The following is a 22,369-nucleotide window of genomic DNA, read 5'->3' as shown; positions in this document are numbered from 1 at the left end:
ACAAACGTAATTGATTTTCGCCATCATAACGCATATAATAAGAGAAGCCTTTTACTCTTCCAAAATCGTGAAACGCATCGTTTTATGAGTTAGGGTATTCGGAGAAATACAGATTTGTTAAGGTGAAATGTGGCGAGAAAATATAGTCCTCACGATATATTCATACCGAGGGACTAAACGTGTACAAATTAGCCGTGAAATCACTAGAAATAAATTTAGTAGGCTTAAAAACATTAATCATTTAAATTGTAAAATAATTTTAAATCTAAAATCATTTGTACAAAATTTCTAACATTGGAATGATTAGATAGTTCCTCGATTCAAAAATTGCATACGATTCTTGAAATTTTAGCTAGTAAAAATTCCGTAGGGTTTTTCTGGGGTTTTATCATTTTCGGACTTGCTTCAATTCGATTGAACTTGGTTATTTCTTCATTATAAAGGCTGACAAATCTCGTGCCTACGAGCTTCATATAACTCAAAGAAGCCGGTCGCAAAAGTGACGTAGGGGCCAAACGTGTGTTAGAAAGTGTTTTTTAAGCTAAGTCCTAGTCACGGGAGGGTTCGAACAGGGTCAAATTACTTAATCAATTTCAAAATTTATCCGCTGCAGCGTACTGCTGCCTTGCCTTTTTATTAAACTAAAAGCGACTTGACGCTAAAAAATGCAAAAGATAAGAATCAATTAAACTAAGGTTGTAGTCCATTGCTCCACAGTCGCAAAGGTACCATTGACACAGTTTGGGTGCTATGTCGCTTTTGCTTTGAGGGAACAAAATTTGCCCACCTTTTCAATTACTTACAGTATTTTAAACAGCAGCGTTTAATATTTCAGAGATAATGGGTTTTCGGATGACGAGCCAAGCTTTTTGTAAACATTTTGTGTGAAAAATAAACATTAAGGAAAGCATTATAAATTTGTCTTTATTTTTTTGGTCCATAACGCTATAGAACTCCATGTAATTTAACCGCAAATCGTAATTATGTGTGGTTGTCGTTTGACGAACGTCTTACGAAACTGTGGCGATAACAGTAAGGTGCAGCTAATGAACGTGTCGTTGTCGTCAAGACAATTTGTAATGAAACCGTAGCAATTACAGTAAGACACATGTTCTTCACGTATCGTTGTCGTTTAAAGAACGTCTTACGAAACTGTGGCGATAACAGTAAGGTGCAGCTAATGAACGTGTCGTTGTCGTCAAGACAATTTGTAATGAAACCGTTGCAATTACAGTAAGACACATGTTCTTCACGTATCGTTGTCGTTTAACGAACGTTTTACGAAACTGGGGCGACAACAGTAAGGTGCAGCTAATGAACGTGTCGTTGTCGTCAAGACAATTTTTAATGAAACCGTAGCAATTACAGTAAGACACATGTTCTTCACGTATCGTTGTCGTTTAAAGAACGTCTTACGAAACTGTGGCGATAACAGTAAGGTGCAGCTAATGAACGTGTCGTTGTCGTCAAGACAATTTGTAATGAAACCGTTGCAATTACAGTAAGACACATGTTCTTCACGTATCGTTGTCGTTTAACGAACGTTTTACGAAACTGGGGCGACAACAGTAAGGTGCAGCTAATGAACGTGTCGTTGTCGTCAAGACAATTTGTAATGAAACCGTAGCAATTACAGTAAGACACATGTTCTTCACGTATCGTTGTCGTTTAAAGAACGTCTTACGAAACTGTGGCGATAACAGTAAGGTGCAGCTAATGAACGTGTCGTTGTCGGTTTGAGAGCGTGTTATGAAACCGTTCTTATAACGGTAAGGAAGATCGTAGCGACGTTATTTGGTCGTTTTAAGTAAGTTTGTTTTTTCATTCCAAAAACAGCAATAGTAATTAAACTGACATTCCGTTATTGTGCAATGTCTTTAATATATCGGTTAAAGAAACGACAAAACGTGATAAAATTTAGAAACTGCTAAATGTAGTTTTCCTGTCTCGTACCGTACTGTAAACAACAACGAATGCAATATGAAAAACAACAAGCGCTACACTATTGCACACAGTAAAGTTGGTGTTATATTTAACAGCCAGCGCCATTAGTAAAATTAACATTTAGTTGCTGGCATCTATGCTGACCGCGAGTTGCTGTATATTTTAGTGCAATATTTCTGTGTGTGCAGCGCTTTTTGACAATTGTGGGAGATTTGCGCCCAGACCATTTGACCTAAAAAAACTCATTATATTGGACCTTGTAGAGACCATGAATAATTTTGAACGTCTCAATGGGATCATTTCTTGCACGCCTGTCCTTAAGGGACATTAAATTTAAGCGTTTAAGGCGCTCTTCATAAGAAAGAGTACGCGTGCCATAAACCAATTTCGTGGCTTTTTTTTTTGAACTCTCTCGATATGCTCAATATCTTTGACTAGATGGGGAGACCAAATACTCGAGCGGTATTCGAGATGAGGGCGAATATATACATTGTACAAAATTGTAAACGACTGAACACTGAAATGCGAAAAGGAACGGCGTAGTAAATAAAGAGCGCGCATACCACGAGCAGCGACAGCACGACTATGAGTAGTTCCAAACATACGGCCACTGAGCATAACCCCAAGATCACGGACTACAGTTCGAGCCTCAATTAGCCTACCCAAACGGTACTCAAAACAGGGGTTTTTATCCCCACAATGCAGTATCATTGCATTGAGGCGTTGCAACCAAAAGTAAATAGGGGGAGGGGTAAAATTTTTGGGCTTCGTAAACGACTTCCCCCTCGCCTCTTTACAAAGGTATCGGTTGTACTCCGCCACGATGAAAAATAGTTCTCTATAAAATACGTGAATATTAAACTTTTGCTTTCGATAATTTGGTTAATTTAGTTCCTAAATAAATTAGTTTTATGATAGAAACTAAAATGCGACATTTTGAAAATAATAATATGAAAATGAGTTGCATAGTTTTAGTTTACACTAAGGTTTACAGTTGAAATGAACTTAAACTTTTAAAATATCAGGCTAGTGGATAATTATGAAGAATTACTAGTATACATGAAAAAAGTAAATGTTAACCTTTTAAATATAAGGAGCGTCTACTATTTGGGTCTATAATGGCATCTATTTAAAGGGAATATAACCTCTGGTATTTCTGTCGCCCTCCGAGGGTTCCAATATTGTCCGCTGCCTCCCATGGCTTTTCACAACTGCGGCGCTGATAATCGTTGATTGTGAAGGGAATAAAGGAAATTGATGGGGTCTTCCATAAAGAACGCGTTGGAGGTTCTATTCCCTTTAAGGGCAGAAAGTCTATCAGCTCTAAGACACTGAAGAGCGAAAGGAATTTTAGAGGCAAACACTGCTTTGTGGAACCTCTTTAAATGGACTTTCAAGAAAGACCTAGTCGATTTGAAATACGTCATTCGGTCGTAACTTTGGCTTCACAACGAACGGCGACCGAATGACGTATTTTAAATTGACTAGAGGGTCTCTTGAAAGTCCCTTTAAAGAAAGATAGAGATTATTTTTAACTCTGGAAATATTTAGTTTAGCCAAAAGACCCTCATGGGGACCAAAGGTATCCAGGTAAATGATATCAACTTGATTGCCTCTTTTTAGAGAATCAAGCCGAGATAGCATGTTTTTAATTGTAGATTTGTTGTGTTGGAACCACCGCCGTCAATTCGCCGAAATCATTATCAACGAAAAATATTTTTGGGGTAATGTAAGACTCAATAAGACGAAAAACCGGTTAGACTATACTAAAATACTTAAAATGAAAACAGATGGCGTGAGAATACAACAGAATTTCTCTGCTTTGGGACGCGCGCATTTATAAAAACAACAAAATATTTCGCCAGTTCTCGAAATAGGTCTTATAAAATCGGGGTCAATTTATTTTACCGATATATTTATATTCTCGCAAGGTAGAACTGATTGGTTTTTAACTATGTTAATCTGCATTACTAGGCCTATTGAAAGAACCAATAATTGGCCGGTGAGGTCCGACATGAGCCGAGCGAAATTGATTTTAATTACGAAAAAATTATCGAAATAGAAGGTCTTATAAAATCGGGGTCAATTGGTTTTCCCGATTTATTTATATTCTCGCTAGGTAGAACTGATTGGTTTTTAACTATGTTAATCTACATTACAAGGCCTACTGAAAGAACCAATAATTAGCCGGTGAGCTCCGATACGAGCCGAGCGAAATTGATGTTAATTACGAAAAAAAATATCGAAGTAAGTTTCAGTTAAAAGCGAAATCAAGCCGTCAGATGCCGCGGGCGGGGAAGTCGGGTCAGCATTTTCCCGCGTCAGAATTAAAATATTCAAATATGAGAAACAAAATGTGGATGAATAACGGGCCCCCACCAGAAACAATAAACTAAGTACCCTTCCTAACTCATACAAATGATTTATTTATAAAAGACGGGATATTAAATGTTTTTCAAGTACGTGACTATTCATCAATATTATTATATTACTTTCAGCTAGTTGAGTAAATTGGGGTTTAGAAAACGAACAAAATGCACTTTACATTAAATGTGCAAATTAAATTATTCTTAAAGTAAATAGGATTTTTTTTAAATTGCAAACGTTTAATAGTGCAAAATATCATATCTTGTAATATTAACATATATTTGATTTCTTTGAGTAGTAATTATGATTAAGCGTTTTTGTACACAATATTTTTAGTTTCTCCGTTGGTAGTAAGTATGTACAGGTGATTTGCAGCTCCAACTCTTGAGCACGCCACATAATGCATGGGTTTTCTAAATTAATTCCCGCAGTTTTAAGTGACTGTCCTTGCGCTTTATTAATTGTCATTGCGAAGCTAAGATTGATTGGAAATTGCAGGCGTTTAAAATCAAATGGCATACCGGTTGGTATTATGGGTATATGCGTGGGTATACGCGATTTACGAGGTAATCACCCCCTTTTTGGAGGCTAGTGCTGTGGAAGCTACCGGCTTCGATGCACCGACAAGGAATGTCAGCCAATGAAAAAGGCGTGCCGACATCTTATGACGGCGCCCACAGAAATGCTCTCGTAAATCCCGTATACGGCCCGGGCAAAGGTGTCTGCGTAGAGAGGGGAGGGGGAGGGGCTGAGAAAAGAGAACGAATGAAAGCGAAAAGGGTCGAAGGTCGTGCCATGCAGCAGCTAAGTGAGGCAATTAGAGCCAGAGAGATAAACTCCCGTGTCTCTTAATACCCGCGAGGTCAGGGGTTGCGGTCTTGCGGTCACCGGTTATTGGTCCCGTGGTCAAAAACTACGAACGTTAGCAATCTCAAGTTGCCCCTAAAACCTGACGGGTGGGGCCACAATGCCACAGGCCAAATTTCGTGCGAATCGGACAATTATCTTGGGCGTGCATAGAAGGTAACAAACCAATATATATATATATATATATATATATATACAAACATCAGATTTTATTTATATATACAAACATTAGATTTTATTTATATATACAAACATCAGATTTTATTTATATATACAAACATCAGATTTTATTGATATATACAAACATCAGATTTTATTTATATATACAAACATCAGATTTTATTTATATATACAAACATCAGATTTTATTGAGCGTAGCTCTCACTGTGGAAACTGGCAGAAAAAGTGGCTGTCCGGTCCTAGAGAAGCTATTGGATGAAACGAAAAGGGGCGTTTCGGAAAACGACTCGAGAGGGAAAAACGGGTGATTGTTCCGCGCTTTAAAAAAAATTGGTATTCTCTCACTGCGATGAATTGGGGGGAAAAAAGTGGGGTTTCGGAAAACGAGTCGAAAGGGAAAGAGTGGTTAATCGGTCGTGTTGGGGGGAAAAACGACTCCAGAAGAGCCGGCGCCAGAAATTTGCTGTCTGACGGAGCAAAGAATTTAGTTATAGCTATATTTAGTTAACTATCAAAATGAGTATTCAATATAAAACTGACTTTTATAATTAGCACGCATTTTTTTTTTAAATTTTCCTAGTTATTCTATTTGGCCCTAATTTCGTCGTAATTTGAATTCCGCCATTATTTTATCGTGTGTATATTCCGATATATGTTTGAGTTGCCGTATTATAATTAAAATTAGAAATATTTTTGAATGACGTCTCATTGATTGGTTTCTGATATAAGCATATCCAAAATCCAATGACTACCCCTTTTACGCGGAAAATCGCGTCGTTTTTTTTAATTTCTACGCAAATATGTTTCAAAGAGAAAGTGCGTCAGGCAATAATTTTCCATTAAACAGTAATGACTAATATGTTTGCCATATGGTTGCTATTATTTATAACATATTAACGACGCGATTCAGCGATATCAACTTAATGTCTTAGCCGTTATGATAAGTTGTGTTGGAACTTGGACGTAGCTGATTTTCACGCTGAAGTTATCAGAAAGTGAATTTGTTCTTCAGCACAACGTTTCAGAATGCGTCACTTTAATAAATCTAATAACGATTTAATTTCCCTACACTAACTTAATCTCTGCGAAATGAACAAAGGTTTTTTCATTCAGTCGCTTTAATAAGGTTGTTAGGAATATTTCTTTCTATTAAATATTTTTCGTATATTTTTAATTTTGGTGTGTTGTATCATCGACAAATAACCTTCGGGGGGTTATTTGCCATGGTTGTATGTTGTTTATTTCTTCGAAAATGGAAAGTTTCTATAATTTATTGAATTTAATGTTTCAGATTTTCCCTACGTTCTCTTTTCTTAAATATTGTTACAACCAGATGAAAATTGGGGTTCCTGCTGCTTGGTAATGCCAAAGCGAGGGTTTGGCCACGACCGTTATACAGCCAACGCTGGGTTTCTTTGGAAAATCTTTCCGATAAGCGTCGAATTTGACCTTCGAGCGCCCAATATAACTATTGAGTGCCCTATGGTGTCGGTACGTTCTGGTTTCTTGAAGATTTACGACGTTTTCCTAGAATATTGGCGGGCCTTTAGCGCGGCATCTTCTGTTGCTGCGCGCAGGGCCGTGCTTATGGGGGAGGGTGGCGAGCCGGGCGGTCGCCCAGGGCCGCTAAAATTTTACTATAGGGATGTATATACCGGAGGGCCGCTACACTCACAATTGTCAGTTTCGACCATGCATTTCGCCCGGGGCTGCGAGACCTCTAAGCACGGCCCTGGCTGCGCTGCGCGAAAGGATTTCCAAATGTCAACCAAATGTTATGGATAATTGGGAACGGCGAGGGATTGAAGAATGGGGAACCGTCGAGATCTACCTTCTAATACTCGTACAAGGGGACATCAAGTCAACTAATAAAGCCACTTTATAAACATAAACTCGTTATATGTCAACTAATTAACCACCCGAAATATTACAATTACCTTCTGAAAAGCGATTGCTTCATATGGTTAGATGATTCTGTTTCCCGCATCCAAATTTATTGCCCCCAACTTACACCGATCGGTCTCGAAATTTATATTAATGTGTATATCATGTATAACATTGTTTAATGTGCTATTATTCGCACCTTTTATACAATGTCTGACCACAAATAAACCAACTTTGGTTTTGTGGTCCTGTTTTTAATATAAATATACCACAAGGGTTCCTAGCCTTGGGAACAAAATATGCATTTGACTGTGGTGAATATATCTTTAGCAGTAATCAAAAATAAGGTGTCTACATGCTTCCAGGCATTTTCTTAGACGCTAGAAAAACCTACTTTAACAACGGAAACCGATCAATCAAATACAAATTTCTTGTTTGTGAATACGTCTTTAGCGGTAAGCGCACTAATCTTTCTACAGTCGATTTTCTTTGACATGCGTCGAAGACAATATGCTTTTCCAGCGGAAATAAAGTATTCCTCCTGGGGTTCCTAGCCTCGAAAATCAAAAAATCGATTTACCTGTGGCGTTCTTGAGATGGGGCTGCTAGCAGTCTTGGAAATAATAAAACAAGTCAGGTGGTCAAAGACCAGTGTTTATTAATTGCTCAAACGAATTTGTAATTAAAAAATTTGGGGGATCACTGGTCACAGTGTCCAATTTATTAATTCGAAATAATAACAAAAAATAGGTGAACATTTTATTAATTCTAGGTTTCTACCTCAAACCTTCAATCCTCTAGAATATGTAACATAATTACTCATAAGTATACCACTAGCTCTATTCCTTCACTAACGGTTTGTTTCACAGATATTGCGTCATCCGTACCCTACGTAATATTTGACGTCATCGAATCTTAAATGCCGATAATGCCGTCGCCCAATTAGCTCTACGTCTGATAAACCAACGGCCATTATTTTAGCTTGGAGGAATAAAACAAGTATACTTGGGTACGTTCAGCAGAGCTCATCGGACTCACCGATTACTAATCGGTGACATCGGTTTCCTACTATACGTTTTGTAGCGTTTCCGGTTTTGACGTCGCGATAGTCATCGGTTACTCACCGAAGTCATCGGCTGGAGGAGTCGGGTTTTCCGATGACTGACGTCATTTCTGACGTAAAACTACTATAAAAGCTACGCCATTTTAAAAAACACCGATGACTGAATAAAAGCGTTCAGCAACTTACGACGTCATTATGACGAAAAAGCTCATCGATCGGTGGAAAATATCAAATCCATCGGGTTTTTTTCCGTTGACTGCTGCTGAACGTAGCCCTTGTTTTATTCCTCCAAGATTTTAGTAAACAAACCGGTTTGAACAACCAAGGCTTAGGAGCTGAGACCCATGATGAAAGTTGGGGGGCCGAAAATTAACATTTTTACCTGTCAACTCAGCATTTGAACGGAACATCCGTTTCCTTACTTCCGCCTGTATATTTCAATGGCGGTCACGTGGTTCAAAACGTCACAAACAGGATGTTCCGTCCAGAGGTCTCACTTAAGCCCAGCACCGTAACCAGGATTTGATTTCAGGGTGGGCACGCAATGGAAACAAATAAAAAAAAATAAAAAATTGTACATACAACCATACGGTCCAGGGTGGCCACGGCCCGACCGCCCCCCCCCCTGGTTACGGCCCTGCTTAAGCCTCGTCTGCGGCCCCTCTTTTGTTATGGGTCTATATAGTGTCAAGTTCTGTTAATGTAATTAATTTGCAAATTAATGAAGTTCTCGGAGACTCACCTCTGGTATTTCTGTCGCCCTCCGAGGGTTCCAATATTGTCCGCTGCCTCCCATGGTTTTCATTCTTGCGGCGCTGATAATCGCTGATTGTGAAGGGAATACCGGAAATTGATGGGGTCTTCCATAAAGAACGCGTTGGAGGTTTCGATTCCCTTTAAGCTTTTCTGGCGCATCTACAAGGTTGGAGTCTTTGCAGATTCTTTTGAGCCTAGGCCTAACTCTTCTAGGCTTGATATGGGTTTTAATAACGCTGGTGGAATATTCCACTTCGACGACTTTTTCCATTTTCGGAAAGCGATCACTTATTGATCATTTTCCCCAACCTGTTATTTTTCTAAATTACTCATTATTTAACTTCACCCGCACAAACCGAGGGAGTTTATAAATTTCAATAAAGCTACATTTGGCTGACTAAAATTCCGACGCAAAAATCCCTTCTCAATTTAGAGGTTTTCCATTGGCTTAAATAAATATGTTAGTCGCCAATAGTGTTACTCCAAAAATTACTAGGATGAATAAAAAGGTTAATATCTAATGTAGTCCACCTTTTTACTGGTTCGTGGTGAAACAAACCATTAGTGAAATTTTTTGAATGGAATAAAGGTACAGTGGCATACTTATGAGTAATTATGTTACATATGCCTCTAGTCTTAATCTATTTGGTCATAGGGACCAGTTTAGAAAAAAACTTATTTCCAAGGCTGGCTGCTAGTAAGGTTTTGCTGAAATTTACTATTTGCGCCATCTCTCGATTGAAAGAAACTTAAACGAAGCACTCTTTATAATATTTTGTAAATAGTATATAAAATCTTGTGCATATTTTTTAGTGTTGTAAGTCGGAAAATTTTCCGCGGAAAATTTTCCGGAAAATTACCGAGGCCTTTTTTCCGGAAAATTTTCCGTATTTTTCCGAAAAATATTAAAAACGTTTTCATTCCATGATTTGTCTAATATATTGTTTGCAAATTTAAATAAAGCGGCATTTTCACCCCATTTTTTCTAATCTAAAAGTAAAACTAAACCTATAGACTAGTTTAAACTGGTTGAAATGTAACACTATTAATGTTTTGTAGTATGTTTACTGATATTAGTCATTTTAAATCAATAAAAAGTTTAAAACATTAAAAACCCTTGTAGTTTATGTTTTAATTTTTCATTTTTCCGATTTGCGGAAAATTTTCCGCAATTCGGAAAATTTTCGGGAAATTTTTCCGCATTTTATTTTTCCGGAAAATTAACAACCCTAATATTTTTCGTAAATAAATTTATTCTTTGATCTTCAGCCGTAATAATTTTATGGTTTTAACACGTGGCAATACAAAAGAATACATTCAACGTTGTACACGTTTCTTACGCAAAATTAGGCTCCCAAGTTTACTTGTATCACTCCTTTATCGCTATTTTATTATTTACATGATTATATATATATATATATATATATATGGAACCTTAGACATTCCAAGTGCATACCTCTATAATTTCCTGGCCATATATTAGTGGAGCGGTGGGGAGAAATGGTGGGTATAGTTATAGACCGTACATGGTATCAGAATTACTCTACATGTAACTCCTGCTATATAACACACACATTTTGATTGGCCATATAAGGAAAATAATATGAATAATCAGCTAGGCTAATACCCTTAGGACCAGCTTGCGACTTTTAATGCCTTAATTCTGGGAGCCGGTTTATACTGCATAGGAGGGTGATGACAACAAAATGTTGTTTCATAATTTTTGCTCCAATAAAACTTACAATTGTTAGTTATTATTTTTCAGAACTTATATCAGAAGTTTAAAGGGCAACATAACTTGACGCGCGGAAGTGTCGTGCTTTTAATTACTTCCACCAGAAGTTTATAAAATATATCTTACGAGAAAAGTAGACTCGAGGCAAATTCCATTAGCCTATTAGGCACGAAATTACCGCCAAAACATGGATGTGTACACCACATCACGGCTCAAAAAAATCCGCCATGCGATGAAAAATGTTAATTAAGCTTACACTCCGTAGGGATGTGTGTTTATTTATAACTCATACTTGCTCGACATAATAGTTTAAAAAATTCGCTTTATAGTGTATTTCGCCCCGCACTATTCTATCTTCCGAAACGCCTGTGAAGGTACATGTTTCAAAAGAATAACATTAGCAGTAAAAGAAGATGAACACATCTTTCGTATGAGATATATTATACACTTCAGCTTCCACCCATCAAGTTATATTGCCATTTAAATTTATAGTAACTTACGGGATAATTTCCTAAATCATTTGACATAAATCTTTTGTTAACTAGTTCACATCGGCCACATCATATTTCAAAACTACCGCCCAAAAATGGTGCTTTATGTCGTACCCCTAAAATGTAATTCCTCTTGGAAACCCCTACATTGATTAGGAGTTTTACCTCTGCCGTAGAATTGTCAGCAGTTGGGGTTATGAGTAGAGTCAGAGAACCATAACTCCAACTCCACAATTTCGGTGCCATATGTAGTTGGAGAAATGAGCAGTTGGAGAAATGAGAAGTTGGAGAAATGAGCAGTTGGACAAATGAGAAGTTTGAGAAATGAACCCCATCCAACGCAGGCTCTTACTGAGTTCCCGGCGGAAGTCGGAAAAAATGGCCACCATGGAGCTGGCAGGGCTACCGACATCTAGTTAGAACGTAAAGTTTTAGTCAAAATTGCGCTGTGGTTTTTGACTTGCGATTTTCAAGATACCAGATATTTTTGCGTTATATTGTTTTAAAACAATAATGGATCATGCCTGTAGCTCTAAAAATGTTTTTAAACGAAAGAAAACTAAAGGTGAGTAATATAATCTATTGAAATTCCTTATTTCTCACCCTGCTATGGAGCCCGATTTTACCGACTTCCGGCGCGAACTCAGTATAAGCCTCACGAGAAAACGGGCTATCGAGAAACGCCGAGATTTCCATAGAAATTATCTCATAGGTAACTAGAATGCGGGGTCCTGGGTAATGAATTGGCGGATCGTGCTGCTCGGACTGCCACCGAATCTCCAATTGCCCCTTATGTCTTTTCCCCAGCCAATGGCCTCCAAAGTAAAAGGGTCCTCCGCAACGTCTTGCTTGTCTCCTGGCAGCTTTACTGGGATTCGCTCTCGGTGGGTCGCTTCTTGCATTCCGTTCATCCGCCCCCTTGCTACCCGGCTATCAGTTCTGGGGACTTCGGCTTTACCGGCGCATGGAAAGCCCCCTATTTTTGGCTCTCCTCGACCCTTTTTCCCACCCCAGCGGTTTTGTATCGTTTTCACCGATCGCAAACTCCTCTATGTCGGAGCTGCACTACTCTTGGGGATCTCGATCATTATGTCTTCCACAGTCCTCAGTATAGTCTCCTTCGGACAGCACTACTGCGCCGTCTTCCACCCGCACATCACTCACTGGCTCACGCTCTGGCATACAACTCGCTCCCGTCTCGTCTGCGCATGCCACTTCTGCGACTGCTTGTTATACAGTTCGTTAAGCTTCACGCAAGCTCCTTAACGCCTCCATAAATTAGTGTTCCCGTGTACCCCTCGTTACTGGGCATCTAAGGATCCCCTAAGATCCGATGCCATTAGTGTCTGCTCGCAAAAAAAAACACTCGCACTGACGTCGTTTAGCGGTCTCCATCAGTTCTATCAGAAATACATGAACCGAAATTATCAGCGTCCTATTCCTCTAACACGGGAGGCAAGTTCCCCGTTTTCCCCCACCTTAGTGGCCGCGTGTCATCTTCCCCTCCTCAAAAAGCGAACCTCCCCACCTCCGCGGCGAAGGTTTGAATACGCTACCTGGCGACGGCCTAGCGAAACTTTCTCGAAAAACAAATAAATGAAATATGCTGCTGGGGAAAAATTAGAACTGTCAATGGAAGAAGCAACGTCCAAGGAAAGAATAGTTCAAACAAATATCATCGTAATCAGTTGTTATTAATTAATGAAGCCCAGTTAACGACTAATAAAAACTAGACTAACTTGACTACGTCAGGGGCGGCTTAAGGGCTGGGCAAACCGGGCAACTGCCCGGGGGCGCCGTTTTGAGAGGGGCGCCAAAATTGAGTTGTGCGCCTTTTTAGTTTACCAAGAATTGGATTTGTTTATAAAATTTTTAATAACATAATTTGAAAAATCTTGAGCTAATTAGAAATACAATCCGTTTTCCCAACCAAAATGTCCAACATCGTCGATGATCGTTTTTTTTGCGACTATTTATTTTAAAATAGTAAATAAACCATAAAATTACGGTGCATAGTTCTGACGGATAAAGCATTTTCCTGGGATTTTCATTATAAACCAGGGTATATAATATGAAGAAGAAAAAGTGGTTGGGCGATACTACAAGAATAGAAGTGTGTCAGAATTTTTAGCCCGGTGTACCTAGCAACAGGGGGCATACCACCGGAGGCCTATCATCATAGTGCCCTACACCAGCGTCCCCAAGCCCGGACAGGTGACAAATCCAGCATGGGTAGTAGCGTGGGGCTAGCCAGTAAGAATTTGCCTGTACACCGATTACGTAATCATTAATGAGTTCAGATGATTACGATGAGTACAGAATTATTACGATGAGTACAGAATGATTATGATGAGAAGATAATGATTATGATGAGAAGATAATGATTACGATGAGTACACAGGCAACCCAAAACTTTAAAATTGTTACAGATGAGTAATTGAGTACAGGATAATTCCAATGAATAAGCGTGATTACAGATGATTACGCACTTTACAGATGATTACACGTGATTACAGATGAGTACGCGTTATTTCATAATGATTACGGTGATTACAGATGAGTACGAAGATTACAAATGATAACGGGATTAAAAATAAGTACAAAAGATTACAGAAGAATACGTAATCATTACAGTTAGGGTGTACACCGATTACGGGAAGTCGATAGCCCCTAGGGTAGTAGTACCCTACTACTTATGGTCGCACCTTTGACGCAAGCCACTCAACCCAGCAGAAGGTGCAGCAATGGGTGGACCAATTCTCACTTCGCACACAGCCGTGCGAGTAAGAGTGGATGCTATAGCAACTCCTTCCGACACCCTACCTACGTAGGTAAATAGTCATACCCTTTGTAGAGAGCTCCTAAAGGGGAACGACGGGACACAACGGTCCACATAACCCGGCACAGCTGGCCACGGAGATCGCTGTGTGACTCCATAAGGCCGGGAAACAGGACCAACGTGCCCTCACACGGAGGCCCGCCACCCCACAGCAGGATACCCAATCCGCCGAGGCGGCTAGTTTACACGGACCCTCTCCGTTAGCCTGAGTCGAAGCTCAGTTTCCAGCCAAACCTGGCCGAAGTCGGAGGTGGAGATAGGACCATTTGATCAGAGCTAACATCTCCCAGTGCGCCACCGCCCTTATGGGTTACAAGAGACGGACCCCGACTCCCCGGTAAACCCACCAGTTATTGCACACTCTAACCAATTTAGGGCCACAAGAATAGAAGGAAGCCCAAAGTAATATAGTACTTCTATGTACTTGCTTGCTATTTCGTTGTCATTTATCCAGCTTTATGATAAATAAACTAGCAGGCCATTTTCAAGAATTCTATTTGTTTCTTAGACTATTATGAACCTGCATTTAATATTCTAAAATGCATTTAAATCGTTTTCGATGGCTAGTTTTTAAGCAGTCTATCGGTACGATTTAATCTGTCGTGTGTCCGTGGTTACCGTTAGTCTCTTCTATTTTACGCGCACGCGCAGAAAGCCATTTATTACTTTCAGTTAAATAGTTTTTGTTAGATAGATATTAATTAGAGTCACGTTGAATTGAATTAAGATGTCCGAGAAATAGAAGCATTCTGGTTCTGTTTATATAAAAAAAAGTAAATTAAGAGAAGCCGTTAAAGCAGAAAAGCAAGCGACAGCTTTTAAAAAGTTCATAAGTGTAGGCCTTAAAAAAACCCGTAAAAAGTTTCTTAATTAAGTTGTTAAAGCAATTAATGTAATGAATAAAAGAATTAAGTTTACTAAGAACAACCCGTGAGTTAAAAATAAAAATATCCAGGGATTATTTTTATCTTTAACTCACGGGTTCTTCGTAAACTTAATTCTTTTATTTCACATATTAACCGTGATACTATTCAGTATGGACATTATAATTAATGTACTTAAGGTATACTAGTCTTGCCACCTTACCTAGTGTTTCAAGCTCCATGTAAAATGACCCTGTACCATAAAGAAGGTATTAAATACGTTTACACAAAGTATTTAGAAAGGGATTAAAGGGATTATTTATTGTTAGGAAAACGGTAAATTTATAATTTATTTAGTCTCAAAATAAGAGGGGCGCCAAAAGTCCCCCTTGCTCGGGTGAAAAATATTTCTTGAGCCGGCCCAGGGGGCCTATTCTTGTCTTGGCGATACGCATGTCGTTATGGCGGAATCGATAAAATATCGCCATAACGACATCGACCGGCGAAAACCGTATTCTTGTCTCCAAAACTCACTTCGACATCGCCGTATCGCCAGCGAATTATAACGACAGGGCTGGGGATGTCGGAATCGCGTTTCTTTGTCGTTATGACGTCATTTTTCACTTCGAATCGCGGTATTTTCAAAATGGCTGCTTTACAGCTCGCATGTTTTGAGTTTTGGCGTCTGTCAGAAATGGAAGAAACGAAGAGTTTGGGGTGGGAGAGAGTTCTAAGAGATAGATCAAAAGCTTTTGAACTTTCGGAAAATTAGTTTAGAAGTTTATTTCACCTAGATAAGTATTTAGTAATAGAGATTTGTGAGCATCTAAAAGCGACGTTAGAGTCAAACGCGTCTAACGTAAGAGTTACGGATCTCCCTGTAGATTCAAAGGTGAGCCATGAATTTAAGAATTAAAGTTCGTAATTATTAGCGTTTTAATAATTATATGGTTCATTAGGCGTTAGTGGCTGTTCGATTTTGTGCTTACCAGAAAGCAGCTAGTTGGCAAAGATTTGTTTCTTGATGTCAGTCAGGCCACGGTCAGTCGCTGTCTGCATCAAGAAACCGATGCAATAAATAGCATTTTAATGCCAAAATGGATAAAATTTCCACTGAGTAAAGGGAAGCCACAAAGTTGAGGTAATTATCAAATCTTCTCATAGCAGATAAATATTAATTTAACAATGCGTATAGATTTATGGAGAAGACCAGATTTCCCGGGGGCCATTGCTGCAATAGATTGTACGCACATTGCAAATGTTGCTCCAAATTCACAAGATTCAAATTATCGTGAACATTTGTACATTAACAGGAAAGAAAACCATTCCTTAAACGTGCAATTGGTAAGCTTTATTTTTATATATAAATAATATACATGTACATTCAAAAATTTACATAGTTTTTATAGCTTTGCGATTGTGATTTGGTAATTTTGAATGTCAAAGCCAAGTTTCCTGGGCGTACTCATGATGCCCACATATACAAGGCATCAATGGTTTCAAGATATCTTTGAAAAAAGTTACCTAGCAACCAAGAACTCTAGAGATCATTCCTAAGGTAAGTTTTGAGTATTAACTTCTCAATATAAAGGTAGGTATGAGGGTGTATAGGTAACAGAAAAACAACTATTTTTCTTTTCAAAACTTTATTAGTGAAATTGTAAAAGATTCTTCAAAATAAAAAATTTGAATTTTTCACTTACTTTGTTTTAAAACTAAGCATATGAAACTCAAATAGTTTTTACAATACAAATTATCCTTTGAGAACTAGCTATATGGCACCAAGTTTCCAACTGATCTTCCATTATCTTAGTTTGCTTATCAAGATTTGAATTTATTTTCTCAAGAAATTGTTGAGCCCTCGCATATGACCCTGTTGCCTTTGTTGGTTGCGACCTTTAAACGGTTTAAGCCAAATTATCTTTTCCAAATTTTAAATATTTTTAAAGTAAATGATTTTCTACTTACCTCGTGCAGCTGGAGAAATATTTTTACCTTGGGAGTGATTAGAACCAAAGAATATAAAGCCCCAGGAATGGAAGGATTGATATTATTGGCCGCGTGTTTTGGCCGAGCTAGAAACTTCCGGCAAAGCAAATCAGAGTAACTGGAAATGGTTACCGCAACCAGGTCTCTCTTTGAAAAGAAGAGGTGCAAAAGTTCCACTAGACGGAGCTACACCTTCCATTCCTGGGGCTTTATATTCATCGTTAGAACTCACAGACGCTACTGGTAAACTATGATTAAATCTTGGAGATCTGCAGGAATGGGAGCCAGTGGGAGAAGAATGGGCGATAGTGACTGAATATGGAGGAGCCATTGTTGAAGAAGCTGCGGGACGTTGATCTAAAGTAGCCAATGCCGCAGCCATTTTCTTCAATTATCTGTTGTTAAAATCAAGAAATGTTAGCATGAAATGTATTCATGAAAGAATACTTACCCCAAAACCAGCTTCTGGTACTTCGTAGTGGCCAAATGTACCCCCTAGGCCGCTCAATAAACGAGAGCTGCCCAACATTTGCTCGACCTTCCTCAGTTGTCTTAGTTCTAGTTTGGGAAGTTCCAGTCAGCCAAACTCTGGAACATTTATGCATAAGTAATAGAAGTAACAGTATTTCTATTCCAAAAAAATTACTGCACCTCCAGTACGGTCCACCACAAGCATTAAGCCTTTGGACAAGACTAATGCACATCGCGGTGTACTGTACGCCTCGTTTGTACAGTTTGCATCAAACTTACGGCTAACGAAACGTTCATTAGCCTCCATGTATTCTAAAATTAAAACCTTTAGATTTCCGCAGAATTTTGTGGCGCGACTCAATGTTATTTTAAAAAAAACTACCAAAGAAGAACAAAAATGACAACTGCGAAAACGTAAACAAACGCAAAAATATTACAGCAGCCGACAGAAATAAATAAGTGCGATTCGTATTGGACGATTAGAGGGGCACGTCACCGGATGTTGACGTCACAACTCGCCTGGCGGTATTTTCGTTTTTACGACATTTCTGATAGCGACAGGGGGACAAGAATAAGGTTCCAAGCGAATGTCGTTATCTCGAATGTCGGTATGGCGAAGTGATAAGGCGGAATCGTTATGTCGTAACCGAGACAAGAATAGGCCCCGAGCTCAGGACTACGTTAAGAATTATAAACAATAAATATTTGTATTATTTTGTTAAAATAATTGTACTTGTTTTATTTGAAATATAAAACTGAATAGCAACGTAAATGTCGCCTTACTCGTAAACGAAATCATCATTTTTATTTCTTTTCTCGTGGTTTATTTCAGTTTCTTCTTCTTCCGTAGCCTTCTGTTTCTTTGGTCTTCCCATATTCTTTACTACTGCAAGCCTAAATATTTTTATCTGGGTTTCATATATCTTAAGTAGCTCCATTAAGTAATTTGTATATTTTCTAATTCTAATAAAACTTAAGTATTTCTCCGTTCTTTCATACATAAATGGTCTGGTAAGAATAGTTAAAAAGGTTTAAATTTATTTACTTTTAGCTGCAGCTACCGCGTTCCACAGTTCCACTGACCTTTATCAAAAACAAAACACGGCTAAGCTTAGGTTTGCAGACCACGTTGCTGAGTTGCTCACGATTTTCTTCGATGAAATAATTTATCTTAGCCTCACTAGATAGCGGGCTAGTTACCCGTGGTGATAAATTCGTAAAAGGGGCGGTTGTTGAAGAAACGAAGCGAAATGGTGCCATATACGTTAACACGTTTTAACTAATCTCGGGTAAATATAATAGACGACTTTAGAATTTCATTGAAGACTACTACTACGTTAACACGTTTTAACTAATCTCGGGTAAATATAATAGACGACTTTAGAATTTCATTGAAGACTACTACTACGTTAACACGTTTTAACTAATCTCGGGTAAATATAATAGACGACTTTAGAATTTCATTGAAGACTACTACTACTACGTTAACACGTTTTAACTAATCTCGGGTAAATATAATAGACGACTTTAGAATTTCATTGAAGACTACTACTCATTTTTCTTGAAACTTGAAAAGTACACTTATTTTAAATAAAAGAAAATAATGTGTCGGGGGGGGGGGGGGGGGTTGCACCGGGCGCCATATAACTTCGCTACGTCACTAAGCTCCACGCGGAGCCGCTCCGTGGAAAAAGAGTGTAGTTTCAAATACGGCAATAACAAGTTGGCAAGCCAAAATATACCTCTCCTCGGAAGCATTGTCCCTAGTGGTATTAATTTCTCGAGATGACCTTCTAAGTTATATCTCCCCAATTCAGAGTTATTTACTAATAACGTAATCCTGGTTCAATCCCGCCCGGTATAAAATTTTAATTTGAATTATAATAATTGAAGCGAAACAACAGAGATTAATTTGTTCAGAATATTATAAATTAAGTAGTTACAACAGTGAGTTAGACGCACTAGAACAACGCACAATTGAATTTAACCCTATTTACAGAAAAATTTTATCAGTTAAATGTAATACGAAGCAAACTTTAATAAAAGAAATATCTACAGAGGGTATTTGTATTTTTATCGCTTACGATATAACAACACAGAAAACCTTCTTTAAACCACTTCACACGAAAAAATGATAATTAAAGCCAACAATACCGCCCAAAAGCTCAACACAATCAAAATTAAAATACAACTAGCGTTATTAATTTCTCGAGATGACCCTCAAAGTTATATCTCCCCAATTCAGAGTTATTTACTAATAACGTAATCCCGGTTCAATCCCGCCCGGTATAAAATTTTAATTTGAATTAACATAATTGAGACGAAACAACCGAGATTAATTTATTCAGAATATTATAAATTAAGTAGTTACAACAGTGAGTTAGACGTACTAAAACAATGCACAATTGACTTTAACCCTATTTACGGTACAAGTTTAGCAGTTAAATATAATACGAAGCCAATTTTAATGAAAGAAATATCTACAGAGAGTATTTGTATTTTTGTCGCTTACGAAATACTTGCCGCATAGTTAACGCTCATTTTATTTCAACGTTCGCCCGATCAAGATACCGTAGATATCTGGTAGTGGACGACTCGTAGACTGTCGGAACCATCCTGTTGACGTTGTGACACATACCGCATGAAAAAGACCAAAACCGTCCAATTTCCAATATCATATAATGACTCGCACACCCAGGATATCAATGACTGCATTAGGAATCGTAGATATCCAAATATCCACACCACCAAAAAACTTATTAACAAGAAGCGAAAAACTTACCATTCACAAAGCACAGAAAGCCACTTGACTAAACGTATATCAATAAATGACCGTAGAGGGAATAGTTAGGGTTCTTTATAAATAAACACAAACGAACCCAATTGATGAACTGCATTAAACATCTTAATCAGCCGAGAAGACGTTTAAAATAAATTACGACCGAGATGAAAACCAGACCAACTCGATGTTGTTAATAAATGAATTATTAAGCTTGAAAACCAATACGCTAAACCTAATAGATAAGAATATACGACTGAAAAAACTAAATAAATTACAAAAAACTAACGGGTTCTACCCTTTATCTTATCTGCTGACTGCGCTAAAACAAGATTTGACCATTAAATTTTTTGAAAATGCGACGTATACACTTTGAAGGTTCCGTCAAAAATTATCCTTTCCCAAACGTAAAGGTTCTCAAAACATTAATACACAAAAAATAAGTAAAAAGGTTCCTCCAAAAAATGAACCATTTTGCGGAAGAAGTAAATAATTTTAAAAGAATAAAAGATAAAACAAATATACAACCGCAAAAATAAAACGTCAAATAATAGAAGAAAAAAATCTTTAACTCCATTCATTAAAAAAACCCTAAACAAAAGTACCAAATTGAAATAAAGCAACTTATTATATTAAACAAGATTAAGTCTTTATAATTTTTTCGTAAAAAAACCACATTAGGCCTTCACAATTTCATTCGTAAAAAAATTCAAGACTTTGTTAACTATTATGCTTACAATGAGTGTCTTATTTGCAGTATAGCTTGAAGTTATCGTTGGTTCTGTGGTAGAGCGCTCGACTGCCTAACTGAACGGCCCGGGTTCGAAACCTGGGTGACGCATTTGTTTTTAATCAAATGAGAAAACGCTAAATTAGAATTTCTTCGATGCAATAATTTAAATCTTCCACGAAATCTTGCTCTATTTCAATTAAACCAAAATTTCATACTCTATTAAATACGCTTTCGATAAAGCTGAAGGTCTAATTTTCAATGAAACGTAATAAGTGTCGGTGGTTCTGTGGTAGAACGTCCGCCTGTCAAACAGGCGGTCTCGGGTTCGAAACCCGCCCGATGCGATCGCAAATTGATACTAATACGAATACCGTGAACAATTGGTGGAAACCCTGCCATTGGATGTTGAGAGGTAGCATTACACTCAGCACTCGGTCCGTCCCAAAAGTCAATAAGAAAGAGTTGGAGAGATACCACCCGTACATACACACCACAAACTCAACACCCACAAACGTCATAACAATAACACAACATTACCACCCTACACAATTACAACATTACAATAGCGAAATATCCAAACCACTGAATTAAACCTGTCGTGACGGCGAGCGTTGACGAAAAAAAACCACCAAACCAACCAGTGGCGGCGCCAGGAATTTTCGCGAGGGTAGGCAAACCAAATAAATGGGCCCCTGCCCCGGGACCCCCCTTTTCTCAACGAAATGCTTCAATAAAATAAAGTAGCGATGTACATGACGAACAAAAAAGTTCTAACAACAGTAAAACGAGTCCAAATATAACAGAACTGGGTTTATTTACTAGAAGATACCTGAAAAATTTCTAAATACATTATCGACAATTGTTTCATTGTTATTTATAAATTATTTTATCTCTTGGGACAATTTTGAGACCCTTTCTAGATCAATTTGGGGCCCCTTATAAGGTGATTTCTGGCCTACCCCCTAGCGCCGCCACTGAAACCAACCCCGACTGCAAATTAATCCGTTAACGCTCAACGTCCCACGGTGGTTTTGCAAACACGGTTTTTCGACTTTGTTCCCTAATTACTAGCAACTGCGAACGCAGAGATCTCGAGAAACTGCGTACGCAGTGATTACACTTTGCACCGAAAATGCGAACGCGTTCGCAGGCCTGACAGACCCACAGACTTTGTCCCCTCGGAGAGGTAAAAACCTGTAAACACTAAGCATATTTTTCGTTGAGAGTTATTGAACTTTACGTAGCCCAGGTACCGATGAGATTATCCATGATTGAACCACAGACCAACATTCCGGCAAACTTTGATTACACTGAAATATGCATGAGGTTTTGATTCCACCTCTTTACTACGCAACTCTGCCTAAAACTTACAGCGAACGAGAGAAGTTTCTACGCCCCTCAACATGAG

The 22,369-nt window shown here is 38.3% G+C and overlaps 2 long non-coding RNA genes across 2 annotated transcripts; one reads left to right on the top strand and one right to left on the bottom strand.

Moving 5' to 3' along the window:
* The first annotated feature begins 15,687 nt into the window (after nt 1-15,687).
* Nucleotides 15,688-16,303, top strand: LOC149962097 (uncharacterized). Its single transcript, XR_016478091.1, has 3 exons — nt 15,688-15,881; nt 15,949-16,130; nt 16,185-16,303. It is a non-coding gene; the product is annotated as an uncharacterized LOC149962097 (long non-coding RNA).
* Nucleotides 16,304-16,752: 449 nt separating this feature from the next.
* Nucleotides 16,753-18,099, bottom strand: LOC149962096 (uncharacterized). The gene is made up of 4 exons (XR_016478090.1): nt 17,630-18,099; nt 17,430-17,566; nt 16,958-17,373; nt 16,753-16,885 (listed from the first exon to the last, which is right to left on the bottom strand). It is a non-coding gene; the product is annotated as an uncharacterized LOC149962096 (long non-coding RNA).
* Nucleotides 18,100-22,369: the final 4,270 nt, after the last annotated feature.

This window comes from Leiobunum rupestre, chromosome 1, assembly GCF_980474605.1.
Source record: "Leiobunum rupestre chromosome 1, qqLeiRupe1.1.hap1, whole genome shotgun sequence".
In the NCBI taxonomy this organism is placed as follows: domain Eukaryota; kingdom Metazoa; phylum Arthropoda; class Arachnida; order Opiliones; family Sclerosomatidae; genus Leiobunum; species Leiobunum rupestre.
This window is presented reverse-complemented; position numbering and strand designations above follow the sequence as displayed.